We start from the raw sequence: 13457 nt of genomic DNA, 5'->3' as shown, positions 1-13457 counted from the left end.
TCTCGTCGCAATAGCACACATTCGTCACCAAACCGTCCTTGTTAAGCTGGAAAAGGATGTTCTGTAGAACATGAGTGGATCGATTCGGTACAGGCATTCCCAATTTTTTAAATGGTCTGTTGGTGATAGTCAAGCATAGGTCTTCAATCATAACTATCGTTGTATATCTCATGTTTGGATTCTGATTGATACCTCGCATGCGACGTAAAATATCCTCACTCATGCTTTCTTTGAAATTTTCCCAAAGATCTGTAGGGCTTGACGAATAACAGGTTGTTAGTATTATGGCAAATAATGTTCGTATTTGTGCTGGTTGAGAATCATGTGATGCGTCAGTAAGTGCAATTTCCCAATGTGCATCGTTTCCCAAAAGATTTAATTCTTGGCAAGCTTGATAAAACGTCTCACACACTTGCCCGTTAACTATTTTCAAATCTTGGAAACATGTTGGTCCTCGCACATTGATTAGCAGCGATCGTAGGAAGAAACAATCTGCATTAGAGGGATGGACTGTGTACAAACGCCCCAATGCATCGGTTGAATACAAACCGCGATGCCCTTCAACTGGTGTTCCTTTCTTGCGTCGCTGAAACTTTTTCGTAGAAGCATTCCATGTGTAGTATTTTGATACCTCTGAGTAGAGAAGCGTGCTCGCGAATGTGTCGTCACTGCACAATGAAAAAAAGGCAGTTAACGTTGTTGGTGGGGGCTCTCGTGTTCTTGTGTGAAAGTTTTCTTCAGTGAAGTACACGCGCTGTCCATTCGCCAGGTGTACAGTCAAATGAGTAACTGTTGGTTCTCTTTCGTGTATTGGAAATGACAAAATACGCCACACCGCTTCATTGCTACTAATGTAGCGTCCAAGTTGGTATTGATCGATTTCATCGGTAGGTTTCGATGGATTGTTCACACTAAATACTGCCATGTCGCTAGCTTTATTCACATACTTGCAAATGTATTTGATTGATTTAACTCAATTGCAGTATTCCACATTGACGTGCGCTCAAAAAATGTTGGAGAGTAGACCCATCGATTGTCGATTTCAATCTGACTATTGCGGAGAACATGATGAAAGGACTGTCCACCATCTTCGGTAGCCCGTCGTCGATATAAAGGGTACCCGTCAACACCAGTGATAGTGTGCTTCGTAAAATTCTTTGGGAATCGTTTAGTGCATATTCCATCAGACATACATGGCGATGTTGGATTCAGTGAGCCACATGGACCATGAATCATGTTTTTCTTAACTATCCCATATAAGCCAGGGTCAATGTATTTATCGGGAATTTCCGCCGAAATTATTTGATCAATTTGATCTGGCGTGATTTTTTTTTCAACCAGATTAAAACATGCGCATGTGGCAGTCCTCTTTTTTGCCACTGTATGAAATACATCCAGCAGCGTGTCTTTCCGAATGCTTCATACTTCTCGATAAGTTTCATGAACGATTGTAAGAAATATCCCGCCGTGTAACTGCAGGATCCCGAAGAAGAATGATTTTATAAGAATGTATGTCCGTGTTCAGTGAGAGTTCAACTGCGACTAATTTATTCAGCGTATTGGTTTGATACGAGCACAATACACTTGTCTCGCTCTAATTAAGCTTCTCCCTCTAAGCTTCTATATTTCCAACATTTCCCGGCCACCAAAAAGTATTTTTTTAAACTATCCCTAGGATAATGAATAGCAGATATATGATAACACGATCCGTTTCGTCAGTAAATGGTGCCAACCACCTCAAGCGAGAGTGGCGCGGGCTTTCTCTGCCCTCCTTGAATGCCCCAATCTCCTCTGCGAATGAATTTTGCTGTGCCAACTGACACAATTTGATCTCTGCACATTGAAGCTCGTCCTTGTTCAGTGGTTGTACATGCGCCCCGCGTGGTGGGCTGCCAGATACTGTTACTGCTTCCTTCAATCGATGTATGTAGCGCTGCCAATATGCAGTAGTCCCCTTAAGCTTCAGATATGTGGAAAATCTTGAAAAGAGTTTGCTGCTGAAGTGTAAGCTAGTCGCTGCAACGGCGACTAGTCGTGATGTGGATCGTTCTTCGCTCTGATCACCTTCTCCGAGAGTTTCAGTTCCTCCTTGAGGCCAAGGTTCCTCTGTATGTGATAACCAATGCGGGCCCTGCCACCAACGCTGGCACGTTAGTAGTTTGTCCGGAAGAAGGCCACGCGAAATATCATCTGCTGGGTTGTCCACACCCGGAACGTGTCTCCACGACTTGATGTCGCTATCCCCTTGGATTTGAGCCACTCTATTAGCGACAAATGGGTTCCAGCGTCGCGGCGGAGAATGTAACCAGTGTAGCACTGTTAGTGAATCGGTCCAATAGAACACGATTAATGGCTCTGACATCGCAGCTTTGGCCCTTTGAGCAAGTTGGGTGGCCAATCGTGCTGCACAGAGCTCCAGCCTGGCGAGAGAGTGGCTGTTCGTTAGCGAAACTACCTTTGATTTCGCTGTGAACAGTTGTGTCGAAATGCCTGAAGACGTTTCTGTTAGGTTTTTGAGTTGGATTCTATTTATTTTACACCAGGATAATGTAAAATTTTGCACTACCTTTTTCACGGTACTAAGGAGATGGCACGACCGGCAAGAGCGGAGTTAGGTCTCGGACGCCCGGTCGCTGACGCTTCGCAGTGCTGCCCGAATTCCTTTTTTTGCAGTGTTGCCGGCACGTCTGATATTTCGACGTGGAGACCAAGGTCGCCACAGCATGGATACACGACAGTTTCCGCTCGAACGTAGCAGCATGTACCATATGCATTTTGTGATGCATCCGCGAAGACATGTAACTGAATACTTGTGGATTTTCGTTGTGAGACAAACCGAGGAATCTTCAGCTCACGAAGCGAGTCTAGAGTGTGATGAAATTTTTTCCATTCATCCTGAAGTTGTGATGGATCATCTCTATACCGAATGCGTAGATACTTTCGACACGAGGCGTCGTGAAGGATTTGTCCATGCTTTTTATACATCCTTTTTATACATCCTTTCCACGTGTGCCACCAGTGCTATTGGATGGGATCGAAATCGCAGCATGATCGCGTACACATCTTGTTGTACCCCTGGTCCGACGAGAAGCATGTCGTTCAATGAAGTTCCCGCACTTGTTTTGCACGATGCATCGAAAACGACCCTGACCTTTGTGGTTGTGCTTGCTTCCTTGACAACAGCATGATGAGGAATGTAGTACTGTTGAACGGAGTCGTCAATCGGTTCGGTGAGGCGTTTCATATGCCCCAATTGCTCGTATTCGTTCATAAATTTCTGATACGCTTGCTTCATCTTAGGGTTGCCCATCAACCGGCGTTCAACGGACATTAAACGTCGATCTGCAACTTCTTTCGAGGTTCCTAAAATGAGGTTGGTGTTAGACTTGAATGGAAGTTTTACCGTATACCTTCCTGAAGTATCACGAGTTGTCGTCGTGGTGTATAAGTTTTCGCAAATCTGTTCCTCCGCGGACAATGTCGGTTCTTGAGTGATGGTTTCGCCTTGCCAGAATCGTTCCATAAACGACTCCAACGATGTATCCGTAGCAGCGAAATGGCACGTTGAGTGGGTAGTGCTGTTGGACGCCGAATTGCCTGTGACGACCCACCCGAACGGTGTTTCGACCAACCATGGCTTGCCATTGCGACCGACCGACAACCGACATGAAAACTCCGATCTGCAGTGCTTCACCTGATGGGAAGGGCTCAAGCAGTTCCAGCATAACCCATTTGACGACACGACCTTCCGACGATCCTGCACGTCCTTGCCGTTGAAAACTGAACACGTGCGCAACAAATGCGGATCCGAACACCCCAATGCACACTGCGGTTGCTGTACACCCCGTTGTGGGCCTGCATCTACCTTCGTCGTCGCGGCATGGGCTATCGTCCTTTGTGATGCAGACTGACCCCCGCCGGCCACCTTGATCGAACTCACCCCTTTCGATGATGCGTTGCTACCCTCTTCGTTGAATCTGCTGGTGGCTTTCAGAATTTGAATCCGATCCTCGATAAAGCTGATCAAATCGTTGTAAATGTCCTTTCCGAAGTGCGGATGGTTGCGCACGAGGATGGTCCCAGGCGAGGATGGTTGCGTCATCCAATTTCAATAGTAGCAGGTTCGATAGCGGTGTGTCCCATGATTCGATCGGTTCCTTTAATTTTCGCAATCCATGCACAAGCCGCGAAAATCCGTCGACTAATTTCGCCAACTCAGTCACACACTGCGAACTTACAGCCGGCAGATGATGTAACTGCCGGTAGTACTCTCGAACAAGCATGCGCTTGTTGTCGTAACGCCTGAGGAGGGCGGCCCACGTTTGGTCGTAATTGTCACTAGTTAGTGAGACGTGCTCGAAGGGCACTGCAGCCTCACCGGTTAACGATGATAGTAGATATTGCAGTTTTACGATCGATGGGATCTCCGTTGATGCATCGATCATGATGACAAACCTGTCTCTGAACGACAGCCATTTTGTGGAGTCGCCATCAAATGTGGGTAACTCGATTTTTGGTAGACGCACATTTGGCGCATTTGGCTGTGCAAATGCGAAGGCTGTTGAGTCTGCCATTCCTGGGGACTCGTGAACGGGCTCCGTGGGCCGCCGTTCACGCATGAACGATTTCAATGCGTAATACCGATTTTCGAAGCTGACGCGGTCCGCGACTGACGCGTCAATGGCGTCGATACTATTGTCTAACTCCTCTAGTTCAGTCACCGCCGCGTAGAATTCCGCCTTATATTTTTCCAAGCGTTCCGACGCCTCCGGAATTTGGGCGCCTGAATCTTCGGAGAATGTCGCTCTGAAGCTCGAAGCTGAATGTCGCTCAGTTGATGGTTCTCCGGCGACTCTATATTCGCTCTACCTTTATTCGCTCTCACGACTCCTCCCGATCTCTCGCGACTCGGCACGATCGCATTCACACATCGACCACGCGCGTGCCGTGTTGCCGTCCATTACAATTTTAACCTTACATTCGGCCCTCCTGACACTCTTTCGACCCGAAAGATCTACGATTCCTCTTCCTCCTCCTCCTCACTATCCAGCGCGTCCAACTCCTCTGCTGTAGTTACAAACGCCCATAGTTTTATGTTGTCTACACTGGTTGCAGTAACTTTGGGGCCTTCCCCGTCGGTTGTTTTACGGACCTTGTATCTACCGTTCCGGTTCATCTTTATAATTTCATATGGCCCGAGATACTCGCTGGCTAGCTTACGGGCAGCTACAAACTGCGTTCTCTTGATCGCCACACAGTCACCTAACTTGTATTCGTGCTCTTTCTTTCTGTATTTGTTATACTGTTTCCTATATTCCTGCTGAGCCCTGACTATCGCTTGAGCTCCATATAGAGACTGGTCTGGGTTTTGCTTCGCTGTGACATAAAAGTCGGGCTTCTTTCTTTCTCTAGCAAAGAATTCAGAGGGATAGGACATTTCGAAGGCAGTAGTAACAATCGAATCTGTTGCCTCCCATTCCAAAGTCACCCCATCTGGATCATGAGCCCCGATCATTTTACCTGCACCTATGATAGGTCCCAAATCCCTGTAAGGATTTGCACCATCCACATTCTCTATGACTCTCGTCATTGTTATGTGTAATCCAGCTGGCCACACGGTCTGCTGCATTCTTTTCAATGGATGCATTGTCGTCGTCGTCTGATAATTGCTCCTCAATGAGCCGAAACTTCTCCCGTGTGAAACTTTCTCTGATCTTCAACCGTTCTAGTTGAATGTCTCTCTCCTCCTCCAGCCTCTGGATCTGGAGGGCCACTCTTCGTTCACGCACTGAAGATGACGTCGTAGATGCCGTTGCCAACCTCTCTCTACGTTGTCTGGCATCCGGTTGCCGGATCACCGGTGTCAACCCGCATGCCGCCTGTTGCTCCGCACTCGCGGAACCCGAAGCCTTGATATCAGACATTATTGCACTGTCTGCACTGTTAACACTGTAAAAGTAGCTGATCCGGTTCCAGTAACACCGCAATCACTACTCGTCTCTTCTAACCCCGTTGGGCCACGTTAATCAACGTTACTCAGCGTTGATTAGCGTTGATCCCACTTCTGACACCAAATGTAAAAGCACGCCACTCGTGTTTTAACTTTGAGATCGCAACCACCGTCCAAAAAATACACGTCTTTTCCAGTTGATGGTTCTCCGGCGACTCTTTATTCGCTCTACCTTTATTCGCTCTCACGACTCCGCCCGATCTCTCGCGACTCGGCACGATCACACTCACACATCGACCGCGCGCGTGCCGTGTTGCCGTCCATTACAATTTTAACCTTACATGTATGTGAGAGCATCTTGAGCATACTCATGCATGTGTCGAGGACTCCCTGAAAATGTAGCCGGCAATATGACAATGTTTCCCAATTCATTCGGATCAACATTCCTATCGCTTCTTATTGCGTCGCGTAGATTAGATTAGTGTCCGTTTCAATTTTGGCGTACATATCAACGATGTACTGATGAAAGAGTTCTCGGCACATAAGAAGGTGATTTTTTCTTGTTTCACGGATCATCAACCTGTAAGCGTAATAGTTCATTGCGCTGACTTTTTTTTCCGTTTGTCTACCCGTTTCAGAAATAACCATTTTTATATTGAAATGGTATCCATCCTCTCCTCGTCAGAACATAATTGGATACTGCAGGGTATCGTAAGATCGATGGGTTTCTGAAATCCGTTGGGCGCCTCCACTTCTACGGTGAAGCACTATGTCGCGCGATTGAAATTCCGAACCGACCATCACAATTGCCGTTTCATCAATGGTTGACGCGTTGTATTGTCTTTCGTGTTGGCCTGCAGGTGTTTTATCAGGTTTCAACATTCCTACATAGTTGTCGGCTGGCATTTGATCAAGTGCCGTTTTGAACAGCGCGATCAATTCTATGTGTGTATTAAATATTTCTTCCAATTCTGCAACTATTTCGCGTTTAGTGCCTGTATTATACCGGCAGCGTAGGTCGACTTGTTCGTTGCTGTCTCCCATGAAATAAACCTGTAAATATTTGTGATCTCCGACGTGCTTGGGTGCGTGCTCGTTGGGACAACAGTCTAATTTCTTGATGATCCGGTGTTTCAGACGATCGGGCTTCCCGGTGACATATCCGATCGGCTTCTCTTCTCGTTTTCCGTTGCTCCTCCGTTTAAGACGATCGGACTTCGCGCAGACGTATCCGTTTAGCTTCTTTTGTCACTTCCCGTTGCTCCTCTGTTTCAGCCGCGTGAGATAATTTTATCTTTTTCGCTTTGGCAAAACACTTTCCGAACGGCATAATGAATGATGAAAAACTGTCTAAAATACACCACTTGCTTACTCTGATCTCTCAGAGACAAATGAAGCATTTGGCGCTCGCCCCAACTGATAAACAAACTGTGCCCCATCTGTCAAACGTCAATTGTCGCGTCAACGTTTAGTCACCACGCCTTGTGAGGGATGCATGTCAAAATCGCTCCAGCTGCATTTGGCTCAAATTGATTTAAATTTATCCGAGTTTTGCTGAAATTTCCCCAGATTTTCCCCCCTATTATGGTTTTCAATTACTTGAGTTGTCAATCTCAAATGGCAAACTCAAGTGTCGGGATCACGGTTTTCAATTAGAGAAGCTCCGAGTGCTAAATGTGCTAAAATGTGCTAAAAAGCTTAAATGTGAAAGCTTATCAAGCTCTTTGAGTACGAGCTGTCACTTCTGGTGCATTTCTGGTGGTGCAAACTCGATTGTCAAATTCGAGTCTCTGTTTGAAAACCATAATGCCGTGACAACTAGATCGAGTGAACAAGTTCATCCAGCCGAAAGCGTTCATCCAGTCCGTTTGAGAGCTCAAACGGTGCGCCGATAGCAAAGTGAACTCAGATGACCGCTCGAGTAGTCAATTAGAGAATTATAATAGGGCTGTTTGTATGGGAGCCCCCCTTTGTAAAGAGTTGTGAGGTTTCAAACATTCACCACAACATTTCCCCTTCCCCAAAACTCCCATCTGCCGAATTTGGTTCGATTTGCTCGAAAACGTTTGTATAGGACGTTAAGTATGGGCGTTACGTATGGGACGTTACGTATGGGACGTTACGGTACGTTTGTATGGGGGCCCCCCCTCCCCGGAGGTGTGGGTGGGTCAAACTTTCACCTACCTATTCACAATCCGGGGTCACAAAACTACGATGTTCAAAATTTCACGCGGATTGGTTCAGTAGTTTTGGAGAAAATGCGGTACACACAGACAAACAACCATTTATAGACTAGTATATATAGATTCGTGGCTCCGCCCCTCATGCCCCTACTTTATTTTCTATAAAATATGATGATGCTACATCTATAATCGCTCGCACGCCACACTGCATCGGCTCGCACGTCACACTACAAGGCGATCGTACGCCAGGGGATTCCTTTCGTACGCCAGGGGATTCCAAAGTCCTTTCCAGTTTCACTGAGTTCAAGGTTGCGATATTTTCGGTTGCTCAGCAGCAAATCTTTGTCCCACAGGAAATTCGGTACTAGCTTCACACGATCTATTCGTCGTCATGTGCATCATATGGAAACCTGTGCATATGACACACCATATTTTAAGTTAAAGTGTACACTACGTGTATACTATCTTGCTCTGCCCTTAATTTTGTTTATGACAATCTTTTCATAAACGGGCATAGCTTCTTGAGTAACTCTGTTTTGGAATAGTTCTAACGTTTCCGTGCCTGTGGCCAAGCATTTAACTGTTTTTTGTTTCCATCAAAAGTCGGGATCGACTTTATTGGATAGAAAATTCTGAATATATCGGCATTTCCCATTTGCACAGGAGCATTAGCTTGCAGCCTTAGTTGTGCATTTTCGTTCTGCAAGGCGTCGATACGTTGTTCTAAGTTGAGCACGAACGTCTGCAAATCTACCTGTTGTGTTTCATGTGCCATGTCCGCTTTTTCTGTCGCAAATTTCCTTTATTTAACTCGCGGAAAGGGGCTGAATTTTGGCATGTGATACCACTCTTTCTGTTGTACTTTACTTACCTAGTGAGAAGTTTCTTCTTCAGTCAAAATAGTACGTTACGGGTTGAACGTATTATTTTGTACTACGGATTGAGTACCTTGTTTACCTCGGCTTCTGCACCAAAACTCGTTGTGGCCAATGGAGTTCACTTGGTTCACCAACCAATGTAGTTCACTTGGTATTGCCTCAAATCGCCTACGTGTTGAGGGATGGTGTTTAATCACTTATCACTTTTAGTCTTACGTGTTGAGGAGTGACACGAAACTTTTCACCGGGCAATGACACTAATGAATATCCTCGAAGTGACCGGACGGCTGCGCCAGTTAAGTAATTGTAGTCGAGCTTCACTTTTTGAAAAAACACTTAACAAATTTATTTTTTCTTTCGGGAGTGAAAACTAACGAGACTGTTGAATGATCTGCTCTGGTCGAAGGCTGGAGAAGAACTGGCTGGTCCCGCTGGACCTTTGAATGATATGAATTTCTAAAAAAGTGGGTTGCTTGTGCGATACGAATTTCTGGTAGAGTGGGTTTCTGTAATAATGTGAATTTCTGATAAAGTAGGTTTCTGGGATGATATGAATGTCTGATAAAGTGGGTTTCTTGTGCGATATGAATTTCTGATAGAGTGGGTTTCTGTAATAATGTGAATTTCTGATAAAGTAGGTTTCTGGGATGTTATGAATTTCTGATAAAATGTGCTTGTTTAAAGTATCTACAGAGGTTTCTCTGTGCTCACCTGTATAATCAGCAGGAAAATAAATGTAAGATTGAGATTGGGTGGATGGGTAATATAACTTAGTTTTATTGAATGTAGTTGGGTGATATGGAAAACACGTCTTACTAAATTGACCGCCGTCATGCAACTCCTTCGCTGCGCATCGTGCGCTTCCGCTAGCTGTCTCTTGCCTACCGCCCGGTGACAATTCTACTACTACTTCGTACTGTCGACCTAGTGAAAAAGCCGCCCCCGGCTGTGACCAATGTCCAACGTGTGACCTATGTCGCTCCCTGGATCAAATGCCCGTGTCGTCTCTCTTCCGACTGTTCAATGGATGCTTCGCTACGTCGTTTTTCGTCGTTATCGTCGTCTCTTTCCCGCTTCTTGCACTCCTTTCCATCGCCCATTGCCCGCACACATACTTCTTCGCGACGCGTCACCTTATTGTCAGCAGCTACTGCTGCGTACCGTGCGGCACCGTCGATCGTCACCGTCCTGGGCAAGCTAGTCAACGTATAGACTTGTTTTTAGCTGCACTTTTAATTCCTTCAACGTTTTACACTGAATTAAGCAGACTTTGTTTCTGGGGTCGTCGTCAATCCCCTTCGCGACGTAGTCGCAAATCGATGCTTCGTCGACGCATGCTCGCTTCCCGATCTCGCCCATGGCGTACACATACTCGAGGAAACTTTCGTCGTTCTTCTTTTTCCGCCGTCTGAGCAGTTCGTGTATGCTCGCGCTTGACTCTATCTCCTCGAACTCTTCTCGTAATGCTGCTTTCAGCGCCTTCCACGTGGTGATGTTGGGCACGCTCCGTATAAACGCCTTTGCTGGGCCTTCGAGCAGGCGTTTCCCATACACCAACTTGTGCAAGTCCGTCCAGCCGAAGATCTTGCACTGATCCTCGAACTCGCTTAGCCATGCGGCTACATTTTCGCCCCTTCCCGTGAATGGGTTTACTGCGTCCTTCACATCGGTGAAATTTAGCAAAACTCTTTCCGCGTCCTTGAATTCCGCTGCGTCCGACATGCTGGCCACGTCACCTTGCCGATCGTATTCCACGATGCTGGCCGCCATTTCCTCCTTCGTTCCAGCTGTCGCTAGGCCACGCGCCTCACACTTCTTTACCAGGCCATTGCGGGTGCATTCGTCTACCAACTCCGCAATCAATGCTTCGTCGGCCATCTTATTTTTCACACAGGTTGTGTGCCTCGCGTTGCTCTAGTCGTCTTTTGCACCTTGTCGTGCACACCGTCGTTGCCGCTTTTGTTCTCTCCGCGTCGAGAACACCGTCGTTGGCTTCTTCGTCGTCTTTACCGTCTTTTGTTCTATTCGCGCAGCCGCTTCTAGAACATCGTCGCTGGCGACTTCTTCGTTCGCTGCATGCGTCGTCGTTGCCTTTTTTGTTCTATCCGCGCACACGCGTCAAGAACATCGTCCTTGGCTTATTTCGTCGTTTGCTGCATCGTCGTCGTTACTACGCCGTCTTTGCCGTCTTTTGTAGTGTCCCCGTGCAGCCGCGTCTAGAACACCGTCGTTGAGTTGCACACGCACACGTCGATCAGTACGCGCACGCGTCTTTTGTTCGTCGTTCAGCGTTTCACAATACCGTACAACAAATTCACTTCGTCAAACGTCGTTGATATTACGCAAAATCCATACCCCAATATCTCGGTTGAGCCCCCATGTAAGATTGAGATTGGGTGATATAACTTAGTTTTATTGAATGTAGTTGGGTGATATGGAAAACACGTCTTACTAATTGACCGCCGTCATGCAACTCCTTCGCTGCGCATCGTGCGCTTCCGCTAGCTGTCACCTGCATACCGCCCGCTGACAATTCTACTACTACTTCGTACTGTCGACCTAGTGAAAACTCCGTCACCATTCTCACATAAATGTATTGAATATTGATTCACCTGCCATTGCCGGTTACAAAATATGTGCATACTAAACATTTTTTACATATTTATATTGAATATCATACGGTTTACTGGTGGGATGAATTGTAGTTTTAGGTGATAGCATAGAAATACAACGTATTATGCTGTGTATGTCTGATAGAGTGTGTTTCTGGTATGATATGAATTTCTGATAAACACTTCTCCTCATTGACGTGAGACATTGAACTTAAGTAACGTATTGTTGGTTGTCATGAGGCTGCTTTCAGCGAATCAGCTGGCGTGGCATGTCCTCACAGTGAAAGTATCGAAGTCCGATGTAGTTATTCTCCTGGCGTCATGTTAGAAGACGAAGTAAAACACGTAAGTTCGGTGTGACCAAAGCACGCTGACTGGCGTTGTGTATTTGACGTCTGTCATTCAGCTGACAGTTGTCAGCCTCCCTGCGGGAACGTTGAGCTGCGAGGTTCTTCTTTGCGATCACTGCCGCCCGCTGTTGGCGTTTGGGTGACGATGACGAAGACTTATCCTTCCTGCGTTCCTTTTCCGTAAGGTCGCCACTCGTGCCGATCACTTCAGACGGTTCCTGGCTAACGCCTCTCGGACCGTCCGACTGATCGATGGATGACCTCTTCCTCGATAAACTATCGCTCATTTTCTCCTTCGAGGAATTATCCAACGATTTCAATGAGCCTTGATGCTTCGCCCTGACACTACCACTGATGCTAGATGTTTCGTTTTCTCCTCCTGAACACTTTGGCTCGCGTCTTGGTTGACGGGTCCCCTCCTGATCGCGATGTCCCCTCCGTCTGTGTCAGACGTGTTTACGGCGTGTCGCGGTGGGCTTTAACCACCATCATTTAGCCATTAACATTTACTCCATTCCTCTCTCATAAGGTCTTCAAAAGGTTTATTGATTGATACATCAAGAGGTTGTAATTGGCAGGTAAGACCGCCTGGAATTACAGCAATTTCAATCCTTAAGTCTTTGGCTATTTGCTTCGTTTCTTGTGTTAAGTGGCCGTTGAACTGGTCAAAACTGGTGAGGGGGTGGCTTGTTCGCTCACCCCTCAGCGCTCCGCAATGCGTGGCCAAGGTGGCAGTTGTTCATGCATATCATCAGACGTGGCTGCACTGCCTGGTAGGACAAGTCCTCGAAGATGCTTGTACCTCCCCGCAAGTTGTGTGGATCGGCATCGACACGTCCGATAGTCGTGCAGCAGCTTATGGTGCACGTAGGTGCAACCGTCCTCGCCGCACTGCTGTCGCTGGCACTGTGTGTGGGGGTGCTTTAGGCAGGTCTTACACAGCCCCTTCTCTTTGACCACATCCCACCGATCGTCGACGTTGAGGGCTTTGAACTTCGTGCAAATTTCGACTGCCGGGCATTCCCGTTGGCACACTATACACTCTGCCTCGCTTGTTGGTGCTGCCGGGCGGGACGTGTGCACGTTTACGTATCTGTGCTGGTGCCTCCGCTCCTCTCTCACGTGTAGCGGATCCGCTCTCGGCACCGTGACCAAGCTGGCAGCTCCTGCAACAGAACCACGTTGCACAGGTAGCCATCGATTTCTGATGCCTCTATGGTTGACATATTCTGGACGGCGACCCCGAAGTCCATCAGCGACTGGAGTTTATTCGTCCTTGGCGCGGGCATCCTTCGGATCTGTGAGTTGACAGTGAGTTGAGAGTTGACGATCTCTTCCGGCCTTCCAAATAGCATGCGTAACGTGCGAATCACGCCGGGCAGTCCGGCTGGGAACAGGAGCCGACACCGCTCTGCGTGCAGTGCCTTTCCTCTTAGCGCCCGCTGCAGTCGTAGTATGTTTTTGGCGTCTGAGTAGCCGCACAT

The sequence above is a fragment of the Anopheles cruzii genome, chromosome 3, assembly GCF_943734635.1.
Source record: "Anopheles cruzii chromosome 3, idAnoCruzAS_RS32_06, whole genome shotgun sequence".
In the NCBI taxonomy this organism is placed as follows: domain Eukaryota; kingdom Metazoa; phylum Arthropoda; class Insecta; order Diptera; family Culicidae; genus Anopheles; species Anopheles cruzii.
The sequence above is the reverse complement of the archived record's forward strand: the minus strand, read 5'-3'. Positions refer to the sequence as shown.